Source organism: Sabethes cyaneus, chromosome 1, assembly GCF_943734655.1.
Source record: "Sabethes cyaneus chromosome 1, idSabCyanKW18_F2, whole genome shotgun sequence".
NCBI classification, from domain to species: domain Eukaryota; kingdom Metazoa; phylum Arthropoda; class Insecta; order Diptera; family Culicidae; genus Sabethes; species Sabethes cyaneus.
In genome coordinates this window covers 61,499,105-61,513,045 of record NC_071353.1, presented here as the reverse complement: position 1 = coordinate 61,513,045, position 13,941 = coordinate 61,499,105, and the positions used below count along the sequence as shown (strand labels likewise).

Below are 13,941 nucleotides of genomic sequence, written 5' to 3'. Positions count from 1 at the left end.
AGAGCTTTTTTGGTGCAGCATGTTAGAGAATTCTAAGAGTTCTGAAAATTTGCTTTATAAATATGCAAATTAGTATTAGTGTTGATTCGTTTGATAACGAACACCTGGGAATCTATAATGAACCAGAAAGATGTCAAATCACACTCAGTGATCAGTATAATAATCACTCTCAGTCTGCATTCTTCAGTGATCCTAATATTTATGATGATCAATAACTTAATTGCCCATATCCAATGCTGGTTAAAATTAAGGTAGGACAGGAATATTAGTCTCACACTTGCTGTTATTAGAAAACGAAGAATTCTCTGCATCATCCACAAGTGTACAGGAAGTAGCTTATGCTAATAGATAGGTACATGTACATGTACATACAGATGTACAGGAAGTAGCTTATGCTAAAAATATTGATTTGGTGAATCCCATTGTATTATTATTGGAGGACGACTATGATATGGTTTGTCATGTGGCCATCGCGAGACAATTGATAACAAGTGTATACTTCGGTTTTTGATATAAGTCACGTGCGAGAAATCCCTGAACTGCAACAAAACACACGAATTCGCACAGCACAGCTATGATGGACGAGAAGCGGGCGATCATATAGTGGCCGATCAATTCCTCAAAGTGCAGAATAAGGGCTGATTCTTCAATTTCAGTATTATTAACGTGCACAACCCTCACGCTGGATGATGACAAAGATGAATTTTATTTTACAGTTGGTGCGAAAATATGACCACTATCTATGACATGATATCAATATCATCAACAGGGACTACAATGCACCAGTTAGTCAGGAGGAGGAATTCAAACCGGTGCGGTGATGTAATTGGAATATGATCATACGTCACACCTTTTTCCTCTGCCATCGGCAGTCTTAGTCTAGGAGATCACCTCACCAGACGGAATTGATGTCGCTTGGTCGAGCAGCACTTTCGGAAATTTTGGACGTCAGAACCTATCGGTATGATAACATTAATTCGGACCATTACCACTAGGTGGTAATGGTCTACCTCAAAAACCATCAGTTGTATAATTATTTCTTTCTTTTGCGCTCATCGACTGATACTTGGCAAGTTTTCGAGCAACCGACTCAGAAACTTTTATCGACTTTTCAGTTCACTTGGCTTCGACGAATGAAATATGAGTTTTGTGTCATTTCTTATATTATTAGCTTCTTTAGCTCTGCCGGATGAGATCGAGTGTTGTAGCACCAACAAAAAACACCTTTACAGCACAGTGGAAAGCTTTTTAGACCGTGTGTTACCTAATAGCTGTAGCGACTGATTTGACGATGAGTGCCAGCACATGGTTATTGGATGATAAAGATGCAGCGCAGAGCCACTCATCACAATGTGGAGGCATACAAACAGCAGGAGGAGGCAGCAAACCCGACTCTTCCAGAAGAAGAAGAAGAAGAAGAATGAGTGCAATGAACATTGGCAGCTGTACCCGTCTCATGATACACGGAAGGTCTACCAAAAACTTAACGTATCTTGCAAGGGCTTTGTGCCATGGGCCGAAATGGACAGAGATAAGGATGGAAGAGTTTTGACAGACAACTGTGCGGTAAGGGACTATTCAAATATGACGTCCACCAAATTTCTGCTTTTTTAGACCCCCCCCCTCCCCCCTCTGTCCGATTGTGTCACAAAACTCAACCTCCCCCCCCTCTTTGGACGTCACACAAACTCAAAACAAAAATGAAAAGCGTTTTGAGAGTAAAAAGTGGTTTATAAAAATAGCTTAACCTTTTAAGAGTAAGTGTATGATTTAAAAAAATATATAAAATAACAATTAACAACAAATAACTTCGAACAACATTCAATTGAAAATTGTTACAAATCAATGAAGAAATGAAGCTTTGGTTTCAATTGAAGTAGCACGGCTCCGCTTCAAAACAAGCTTTAATCTGCGTCGGCGAAGCAGGTTTCACTACATCGTGACGATAGTATTTAGAGTTTATTATACTTTTCTATCCAACATTTAGTAAAAAGATAGAAACAATTAAAGCAAATGAACTGAAATTCATTTACATATATCCTTCAATGTAACGCGTGGTCTATCTAGTTAACATTGACAAATTGTGCCTGACTTTCAAGCGCCGTAAGCTGGAACAATAAGTTCGAAAATCGAAATAAATCGATGAGTGATGAATGACTGAGAAACATATTTTTGCTGCCTTTTGATGAAAATGCAATTTTTTTCGACGGATGTCACATTTACCTAATGTTCCGGATTTACCTAATGTTCCGGAATCGATGGTGAAGTGGCCATTTGGGTCCAAAGTGTCCCCATTGTACTTCAATTGGTCTTATTTTATCAAGCCAATCTGATTAGATGTGCCACAAAATGAATTATCTCAAAGTATACAAATGTCCCCCGGACCTGGTAGTGGATGTTCCGGAACCGACGCAGAAGTGGCCATTAGTCAACAAATATTCCCTAACATACCTTGGGTGCCAGTCTTTGGCCATAACTTTCAAACGAGGTAAAGAAAACGAAATTCGGATTGAAAATGGATGAATGAGAGCAATTTCAAAACTTGGGTCGGTTTCGACCCCAATGCATAATATGTAACTTTTTTCTAATGCATTCGTAAGGTTAAAGAAGGCAAAGGTCCTAATTCACCATAGAAAAAAATCCTGCCTTCAAAAACCCCCACATGCCAAATTTGGTTCCATTTGCTTGATTAGTTCTCGAGTTATGAGGAAATTTGTATTTCATTTGTACCCCTCTTTGAAGGGGAAGGGGTCTCAGTACACCATAGAAAAAAATCCTGCCTTCTGAAACCCCCACATGCTAAATTTGGTTCCATTTGCTTGATTAGTTCTCGAGTTTTGACGAAATTTGTGTTTCATTTGTATAGGAGCCCCCCTCCTACGCCCTCTGTAAAATTGTTCTGACCCCCCCCCTAAAATTGCTGGTCATTTTATATATCCAACTACATATAAGTTGTTCAGTTTCGTTCAGTAGTTTAGTAGTTATTAGCATTTGAAATCTTTCATTCAAACGTTACACTTCTATTTTCGTTTTCATAAAATGCAACCCAGTCCCAGTATAGTAAACAAAGACGTAGTCCTACGTCAAAACACGATTTAATCCACCTGGTGATGAAAGGAACCTTTGTTATGCCGCCTTACTTATTATTTCTTGAGATAGAAATCGATACGTCTTCGGAACGTAATTCAACTGTTAGTTGGTTCATATCACTTTTACTGGCAGACAGGAATGGCAAGATCACTTCCACTCAATTTTGTTTCAATTGACAGTACCATCTCAGCCAAGCAGAATTTGAGTACGTTATATATGAAACATGTGTAAACTAGTTATTATCTACAATGTTGCTGAATACAGTTTTACTGTATCTTTTGTATTTATGGTACTACAATGCTGCTGCTCCGTTGGTAACCAAGTGTATGTTCATTTGGTTACCAACGGGGCAGCAGCAGTATAACACCATAAATACAAAAGATGCAGCCTAGCTTTATTCAGCAAAATTATAGATAATAACCAGATCCACAAATGCTCCATATAGGATAGTTGATCCAATAGTTGTGGTAGTACCAATAGTTGCGCTACTACATATTCATTATTAATGAATATTTTCGTCACCGTAGCATTTTAAATGAAACAATTACGTTCATTAAAGAAAACAAGTTCTTAGGAGTATTGGTAGTTAGACTACACTATTTAAAATTAAAGCATTATTTGTTAAAAAGCCGTTTTTCTAAAATCTAACACAACTATAGGCGCATTTGAAGCGCACAACTATAGGCGCTCATTTCTATAGTTGCGCTACAATGTTTTTTCACGTAGCAACCTAGCAATGTATATGGAATAACACAATTAAAGGAACATCAAACTTAATTAAGGGAATATTAGTGCAACTATTGGTACAATGTAATTGTATCGGAAAATTCATTTTGACCTTTGTTATAGTATATAACAAATTGTATAATATATAACAAATATAGAAATTGGTCAAAAAACACGAAGTTGATCCGAGGCCCGGAGGGCCGAATCACGTATACCAATCGATAGAGCTCGACGAACTGAGCGATGTCTGTGTGTGTGTATGTGTGTGTGCAGCTCATTTTTTATCGCCTGTTTTTCGGATATGGCTGAACTGATTCATGCGCTATTAGTCTCATTTGAAAGGTATTATTGCCTAGTATATCACTATTGAGTTGTTTCGTGGTCCGATGTTTCGTTTAAAAGTTATAAGCAAAAACGTGAAAACTACGTGACACGATTTTCTCCGGAACCAGACAACTGATTACAATGATCTTAGTACCAAATGAAAGCTCTTGCTATTATAAAAATTTGGAAAAAAGTTTTTTTGAAAACAAACAAGCAGTTTAGAAGTTATGCTTATAAACGTATTTTGACAAGGTAATAATTATCGCCTGTTTCTCAGAGATGGCCAAACCGATTTATGCGCTATTAGTCTCATTTGAAAGGTAATATAGCCGGATAGACAACTATTGAATTGTTTTTTGATTGGACTTTTAGTTTGAAAGTTATGAACAATTGAAGTTACACGTTAAAATTTACAAACTTTATAGCGATTTTAACCCAGATAATCTATCTAGTTTCAATTGTTTTAGTATTAAACGAGAGGTCTTAACACTGCAAATGTATTTGCCAAATTAAGGAAAATAAGGATTGGTGCTACTGGTCAAAAGATATTTAAAAATGATTGATTAAATTTATTCAAGAAAACCTTAATGACCAAACCTTTAATGGGACCAAACCTCAAAAACAGAATAATATAGTAAAAATGTGTAATTTTTCAACGGGTGTTTCTTTGCAGCAGTTAATTAATAAAATATAGCACATTTTCTTACACTTTTAGGGTGACCGTGAATCCGCTTAAAAGGGTGACACAAATTTTTATTTTTGAAACGCGTCCAAAAAAATAGCGTCTTCACAAAGATTGTAGAACACACTAAAATAAACAACTTTGTTGCAAATTTTTTTTTTTTTTTCCATGTTGGGTATTTTTATCACTGCGACCATTTGTTTGATCTATTGTGATATATCCCCCGTTTTATTATAGCTATGTTGTAAAGATGACGTACCACTATCAGAAGTGATCGTCATTGTTTGACTAATAGCATTTGTCCAGCCCGGTGATGCACTTCGGATGAAGTGCACTACTGCGCTGGGAGTTGTTCTCCAAATATCAGAGGGTTCTAACAGCCCTCTTTCAAAGAACCTTAATCTTTTATTGAGAATTGCCGGACATCGGCATAACAGGTGTTCCAAGTCTTCTTTTTCTATGCCACAGAAGCGACATATATCATCTTGAAGTCAAATCATCTTGTTGCAAATAGTAACTATCTATCTCTTACTGGTTGCGAAATTTAATGATTTGTTTAAAGAAACCAGTTTAAAATCAAGCAAAGCAAAGCCATGGGTGTAAACGTCCTTCAGAACTTGACCCTTCTTTATCGACAGACTTTGCAGCCGGTTATTAGAGTACAGGAAAATTACGGGCTAGGGCAAAGATCCTATTAACTCTGTAACGGCACCGATCAGTCGAGATTCGAACATACAACGCTTGGCTTGTTAGGCTAGCAATGTACCCCGAGGCTAACAGCCACTTTAAAATCAGTTCTGCTCAAAAATTCTGTACACGCTGTTTTCATTGTTTTCATATGTTCTATAAAGTTATTTAGTAAGTTAAAATACACACTGAAGATTGTTTATCGCTAGGATGCATATGGATGATAACTAGCACAGCATTAACAAACATTAACATTAAGCATTAACAAGTTGAATTAAGTTCCGAAGACGTGTCGATTTCTGTATGATCATTTCCAGCTCAAAACGCTAAAAAAAAGGCTTTTTTTACTCGACTATTTTCGATTGGAATTGGAATTTGAATGTGAAAATAGTTTCTTTCTAAACCTAATATTTGACGAACAACATTTCAAAAGGTCCAACGTGCAAATGAAAGATTGTCTTTGCATCTCGTCTCTTACGCTTATTACGGCGGCATAAATGCACTTGAATGCGTCTATTATGCATGAAACGGTTACTAGTGTTATTGGAAAGCTTATCCTTTAGAATAATTGGGTTGAAATGTATTTATGCCACCGTAATAAGCATAAGAGAGGAAACGCAAAGAGAATCTCTCATTTGCACATTGGACCTTTTGACATGTTGGTCGAGATTTCCATGTTTATCTGTAAGTAAAAAATAAAAAGGTTTGACAAAACGGATCTCTTTTTAAAAAGAGGGTTCTACCACTAATCGTATCAATCGGCACCACATTTAAGATGTTTGCTTTCTGACCTAAAATGAACAATCTGACGAAATTTGGTTCAAATCCGATTACACGGTTATCGGATACTTTGCATGTGTTGACTCTAATAGATAATTTTTAGATTTCACATCTGAATAACTTGAGAACGGCTGGGCCTAAGAAACAGTTTATATAAGAATTTAGTTCAAAGTGATGCGTATAGAATTTGACTCTCTCAATTTTATAAAAATTACAAATTCAAATACAAATCAAAAATAATATTTGAGCCGGAAATGCCCATATCAAATGACATATAAGATGGTATAACAAAGGTTCCTTTCACCACTAGGTGGATTAAATCGGGTTTTTCTTTATAAAGCTTCTCGTACAACGAAAGCAATTGTCTTGCCTTGTGACAAATACCTGATTCGACTTCGTATTTTTCGACCAATTTCTAAATCTTTGTTATGGTGTATAACAAAGATAAAAATGTAACATTTATAAATATTTCGATGGGCGAATTCCACCGAGCACACGCATAAAATCGAAATTAGGGCTTCGTTCATATAAAAGAATATTATTCGCAATTTCAAGTCATGATATGTACTAAACAAAATGTCCATTTAAAATAGGTAGTTTTTTATTTTCATAGCGCGAAATATCGATATCTTTGTTAAATAGATTCGCATTTGACAATTGGACTTTTTTTTCGTTTCTATGAATAGCACAGTATTGGTACCCCTTCCCAGCCAATTATGGAGTCAATTATATATTCAACTCGTTTATCGCATGTTCTGCGTGGCTCACGGCTCTCTTTTCAAAAGAACGTGATAATATCTTACTGCCAACCGGCATGTTTCTTCTCACTTTAAACTATAACCGTCAATTCCGGGTGACTGTTATCTGACAATCTTTGACGTGATGAACGGCAAAAAAATACGTCGAGAACGCCAAAGGTATTGTAGTTAGTTTTAAAAATAACCAGAAAATACAAAAATAAATCTTTCCATTGTAATGGTAATTTTGTTTGTGTTGTCTTGTTTTCCGAATAACACTGCTAACGCGATAGCTAAGGGCGTATACTGCGTAATGCTGATATATGGTTGAAACGAACAAAGTTTGAAACTTATACATTCATACCTAAAACAAAAAAGATCCCTTTTTTGGTCGGTATTTTGGTTATATGCTGCTATACTATGCTATGCTGCTACATGTAGATCAAATTATTACTAAGTTACTTAAAGCCTATGCGGAAGATCGGCAAATAGAAGTTTTGGATAAAAAATATAATCCGTTTTTTCATCATTTCGGTGTAGGTACAACTGTAAAGAACAAACTATTAAATGTGTAGGTCAGTGATGGCCAAACTGCGGCCCTTCAAGACGACTCGTGCCTCGTGCAGGTCGCGGACTGACCTGAGAGATGACGGACTTATGACTAATTTTTTGATGACACAGTCCAAGTAGCAATTTCAAGTTCTATTGCTTTCGTATCGTTGTTTTCGTGATCAATTTCATAAAACCGCTAGTAAAACTAGGAGTCCCACCAGAACTTTCTGATGACCGCTATAAAACGGCTTTCTGATGAAGTGGCCCACTCCTCAAAATCTTTTCATAACCTTTATAAGAATCAGGTTATAAGCTCAAGTAATCGCATCACGCTCTGCTAAAAGCAGCAATAAAACCGATTAAGCTTCCCTGCTTGACAACCACCGCCATAATTTAATAAAGCTTTTCGCTCTGGTAAAAGCTAAATCAGTTCGCCAGCTTTGTCAACTTGAAAGTACATCCGTGAACAGAAAATTTAAAGTTTTACTGTCAGATCATTTTGAATGATTTGGTTTATGGCGACCATAATAAAATATCCCATAGAATAAATAATGAACTTTGAGCAATCTTAGTTCGTTTGCAGCATGTGCGCATTAAATTTTATCACCCATATTAATATGATAGGTAGATAAAATCGACGCGCCACTGAAATTTTGCAATTTTCGATAACTGGTTGTTTTAACACAATAAATATATTCAATTAGTCAATCTCAATTTCTAGCAAAATCATTTTAGTTGCTCCCTGACAGGAAAACCGACGGACAATAACTTTCTTTCTGCAAAACACTTTGCTTTGATGAATTATTGTTTGGGAGCTCAAACAAAATACTAGAATATGGCGATATGGCCTCGCATAAAAAAACTGATTTTGGTGTTAAACTTTAGTTTAGAACTTTCTTTATAATGACAGCAAAAAACTGTTTGGTCAAGGTGTTACCTTTTTAATCTATACCTATAAAAATGGATTTCTGTCTGTCCCTATGTTCCTTATAGAATCGAAAACTACTGAACCGATCGACGTGAAAATTTGCATGTAGGGGGTTTTGGGGCCAGGGAAGGTTCTCTCGATGGCAAAAGATCCCTCCCCCACTCAGAGGGGGGGCTCCCATACAAATCTATGCCTATAAAAATGGATTTCTGTCTGTCCTATGTTCCTTATAGAATCGAAAACTACTGAACCGATCGGCGTGAAAATTTGCATGTAGGGGTCTTTGGTGCCAGGGAAGGTTCTTATGATGGTTGGAGATCCCTCCCCCCACTAAGATGGGGGCTCCCATACAAATCTATATCTATAAAAATGGGTTTCCGTCTGTCTACCCGAATGTTCCTTGTAGAGTCGAAAACTACTGAACCGATCGGCGCGAAAATTTGCATATAGGGGTTTCTGGAGCCAGGAAAGGTTCTTATGATAGTTAGAGACCCCTTCCTTCACTAAAAGGGGGCTCCCATACAAATGAAACACAAATTTCTGCATAACTCGAGAACTAATCAAGCAAATGGAACAAAATTTGGCATGTGCGTGGTTTTGAAGGCAAGAATTTTTTCTATGATGAATTAGGACCCCTTACCTTTTTTGGAGGGGGGATCCCATACAAATGAATTACAAATATTCTCATAACTCGAGAACTAATCAAGCAAATGGAACGAAATTTGGCATGTGAGGGGTTTTGGAGGCAGGCATTTTTTATGGTAGTTTGAGACCCCTCACCCCTGTGGTAGGGGGATATGGACTCTCATACAAATAAAACAGAAATTTTTGCGTAACTCAAAAACTACTCAAACTCGAGAAATTTTAGACTCTTCCATAAAACATTATTCAATAACAAGGCCACCAAAAACTATCAATAGTAACATTAGATGATTCAGGGCGAGACGGCCACAGGCCGCGAGTGTTGCCGGCAACCTACCGTCGGAAGCGCCGGCCACTGTGGGGAGCCAGCCTACCGTAGAGATCACCTCTATCTACGTTTACTTATTTTCCTAGAACTACTGACCTCTAATACTTTCCTTCAGTTGGGTCACCCCTGCGAAATGGTACTTTCTACGAAAAGATTTTCCGTAAAATGGTACATCCCGCGTGTAGTTATCTTTAACTCAATAAAACACTTGTTTATCGGACCACTGGTTAGCAACGAATGAATATTTATTCTCTATAACTTAACACGGACCACTTGGATAATGACTACATCTCTCTTCCTTTCCAAATTAATTATAAATTTTATATAATGTAGGGTAAAGAACTAGTTTTAAGCAGTCTAAGCGGGTCACTGATTGTTTTACCTTATTACAAGCGATGGGTTGACTAAGTGGGGGATATCAGCATACCAATCTTCTTGCTATCTTTAGTTCTTCAAGCTGTTACCATTGGAAGACACTATTGTTGAGCTAAACTTTTGATTTTTCGCTTTAAAAGTTGGAGCGGCGGAACTAATTTTGAACACACCGAACCCATTTTCACCCGCAAGGTGCTATTTTAAGCAATCCTGAAATCTGAATTTTTTACGTCCCATTAAAAAATCCCTCGAACTTTTCCCCCTATTCAGTAAGTTCGCGTTCCTATCCGCGACCTACTAATCGGCATCTGATGCGTAATCGGCATAGCGTATCGGCATAGATGCGTGAAATGCCATCTGTCTAAATTGTTTATCGGGGCATACACTCACCGCACCGTTCGGCAAACGGTATTCGTCGTCTCTTTTATTCTCTGGTGTTCTTATGGGAAACTGCGAGTTTGACGTCTCACTCGCTGTTCATAAGGATGGTGGGAGAACAAAAGAGGTAAACATATAGCAGTACAAACGATCCGAGTACAAACGATCAGAACAGTGTTGTCAAAGCAAATAACATTGGAACACATCGTTGCTTTATTAAATCACTGAGAAAATCTTCGAAAATTATTGAAAAAGCTGTCTTTTGTGTTGTAAAGAAAAATAAATTATGAACATACATTTCTCTTGAAAGTATTGAACCACGTTTTCACCATAGGAGGTTTCAGGTAATTTCAAACTTAAAATTCTTATTTCCAGAACCGAAACAGTGTCTTGGCAACACGATAGTTCATCAGTTGTGCTGCAGCTGCTGCTAGTGGTGAACAGGTTCCGTCAATTCAGAATTTGTTTTCAGTTTTGTTAGAAAATAATAAAACTTTTGGCTAGTGACAAAGCCTTAGATAATAGAAAAAAAGAGACTGAATAATATGGTATGTGACAATTGAGTGCTTGACTTTCAGAGTGGTTGTAATCAGTGCTGAAAATTTGATGAATTCGTTAGTAGCGAGGTGGAGATTGCTGAAGAGCAACTGAAAAATGTACGTTTTTGGACAACAATTTTTAATTCATCATATTTCTTGTCGGAAACCCAGTAAATTGTGTTTGTGTGAATCAAATGTATGGTTAAGTGATTTGTGAAGATAATCCTATCAAAAGATTTTGAAAATATGAATAAAAAAGTGCATTTTCGGATCATTTATGTTCAACTGATTAAAATAGGTAACACTGCTTAACTCGTTCCTTACCCTATAATCCTGTAAATATTTCGGCTTGCGGGTTCATCTTCGGTTTTTTATTTTCGGCATTTATTTATCGGCAATATTATTTGCATGGCATAACACATCGTCAAAAGATGCATTAGATGTATTTAATGGATTACTGGAAATTAAACGTTTAGTATGATTAATGTGACGATCAAATTCGACTCCTGTTGCTAAATTTTTCAATGTGACTCTAGTTCCACTTCTTTTAACTACATGGGGTTGTGGGTTGAAATTAGTTTCTAGCTTATTCCGCTTAACGACTACATGATCACCTATATCAATTCGTGATTCGTTTGCTCGTCGTTTTTTATCTCCATACTTCTTACCCTTTTCTTTTCTTTCTTTATCGCAATTTCGTGCTTTACTATATGTTTTACAATTGCCTTTGAAATCAAACATAGGAATTTTATCTCTGAGGTTTCTTCCAATTAAAAGTTTAGCGGGAGTTACATTTGTTACTGAATGTGGCGTATTCCTGTAACCCAATAAGAAATCATGTAGATCATTTTTCCAGTTTCTCCCCATTGCTATACTTATTTTAATAGTCTTTAATAATGTTCTGTTGTGCCGTTCAACTAAACCGTTTTGAAATGGGGAATATGGAATTGAGTGGTTGATGGTTATTCCACTGTTATTGCAGAATTGTTTAAATTCTTCTGGCGCAAAAGGAGGGCCGTTATCACAAATAATTTCCTTAGGGTATCCAAATCTCGCGAAAATGAGTCTTAGTTTGAAGATTGTTGCAGTTGCTGTAGTCGTAGTCATAATTTCGACTTCAGGATATCTTGAAAAATAGTCTACCACTACTAACAAATGAATCCCATGTATCAATGTTACATACAACGCATGTAGCATGTATACATGTTGCATGAAGAATCGAATGATTACAAGCATGAATACATGCCACTATCACTACAAAGAGACTTACGTAGTCCTGCGTCACCTATATATGCGGTCGTGTCTTGTACACAACCCCTCTGATTTTTTCCAAAAGAGGTGTTTTTTCATCAAAAATCGCCAATTAAAAGCTCATAAAAAATTGAGATATCAAAAAACGGTTTCGTAACAATTTAGATAATAAATTTTTATATGCTGAAAAAAATTTTTAGTCAAATCGGTCCACTAGATTCTGAGATACACGTACCATCAGCTAAAGAAATATGGTTTTGGGGAGAACGCGTTCAAAGTTTCGTACAGCAATGAACTTCCCTTGATGTGACTCCACAATATTTACCGTAAGTTTTCAACGAGATCAGATATTAAAAAATCCTTTTGGCATGACATTTTTTAAGGTGTAAGCGTCTCGAAAATGCAAAAAAATAAAATTCGATTTTTCCGACTTTTCATAGTAGGGTCCCCCCTTAAACGTCGAATAATCTAGTTTCGATGCAATTCTATTGGTAATTAAGCATTAGGAAAGAAAGCAATCGTAGCAACGCGTCTGCATTATTATTTTACCGGCTTCAAAAGCAAACAATTCAAAACGATGTATGTAGTTTATAGACATTAAACAGACGAGAAACACTCAGCCGAATTCACGCTGTGAATCAAACGTAGAAGTTCAATAAAGCACTATTTTTAGAACGATTGGATGCATCACTTAACCTCCGAAATCGTTGAAAAGAAAATAATTTGTGAATAACCGATATTGACCTGGTATATTGAAATCGGAGATTGTTCGTAATCATGTTGACCTTAAATTTCATTAAAGTTTCAAAACTTCAACTAAAATTTCTGATTACTGATTCAGATCAAATCAATTAAAAAAAGTTGTTGCTCCGTTAAACGTAACTTTACAATATTTTTATGATTTTGTCGATAATACATAGCAAGGGACGGATTTCAGGTCAACTCGTCTATGGGGTTGGCAGCACCCCTGTCAGAATTTAATGATACTTTTTGTGTGTAAAAAGTGCAAGTAAATAAGCAACTTTGCATATTTGGGTTTTCCAAAATGTGTCTAAACTAATTTTTGGAAAGAGCTCAATTTTTCTTCTTTTTATAAAAAAATTAAATCGAAAACTATATCCTACGAAAAAAAAATTATCTATGGGTGACTTTTGGGAAATATTGAAATATGAATTTTCATAAAAAACGAAGCAAAACTATGGGTACAAACGTCCTTCAGAACTTGGCCCTTCTTTATCGACAGACTTCGCAGCCTGTTATCAGAGCACAAGAAAATTACGGGGCTAGTGCAAAGATCCTACTAACTCGGTAGCGGCACCGCCCAGTCGAGAATCGAACATACGACTAGCTTATTATACCAGCGTCGTACCCCAGAGTTAAAAGGGCGGGTCATAAAAAAATACGGAAAAAATTAAAAATAAATTTCTACACTGAAAAAAGAAGCATTTTTAAAACTAAAAATCGATTTCTCAAAAAAGGCTCAGAAATTGATAAAAAACTACAAGGTATACAGCCCGGAGGGTTGTACGAAAGGGTGTCGTAGGACTATGTCCGATCATTTAATCAAAGACTAATGTAAACTGTTTTTCTGGCATATGTATGTTTATAAGAATCTGTGAGTGCCATTGTTTAAGTGAATGCTAAAAAGAGAAGAGCGAAGTATTCAGATTCAATTCTTCATTGAATGCAATGGTGGATTTGAAAATACGTGGACGTGGGTTCATAAGTACAACGCCTGCAATGATTGAGACATAGAGATTTCTTATAAATATCAATTGTGTGCATCATAAAGTTTGAAATAGTAATGAATAACCAGTCCACAGATTATTGTATTAAATATGATTATGCGAAGCTTGACATATTTCAATAATCTTGCTTTAACTCGCTTGTGGCCTTTAAAAAGGCCATTGGTTACAAATAAA

The 13,941-nt window shown here is 36.4% G+C and overlaps 1 protein-coding gene across 5 annotated transcripts in view; it reads right to left on the bottom strand.

Annotated features, from left to right (window-relative positions):
• LOC128736537 (3-hydroxy-3-methylglutaryl-coenzyme A reductase) overlaps positions 1-13,941 on the bottom strand; it is a 70,105-nt gene that overhangs the window by 43,625 nt on the left and 12,539 nt on the right. Inside the window, exon 1 of one of the 5 annotated variants that reach the window (XM_053831052.1) lies at positions 11,093-11,168. The exons of the other annotated variants lie outside the window; for them this stretch is intronic. The gene's annotated coding sequence lies outside the window, so the exon portion shown is untranslated. Of the gene's footprint in view, positions 1-11,092; positions 11,169-13,941 lie in introns of those variants that run through there. 5 annotated transcript variants of the gene reach the window in all.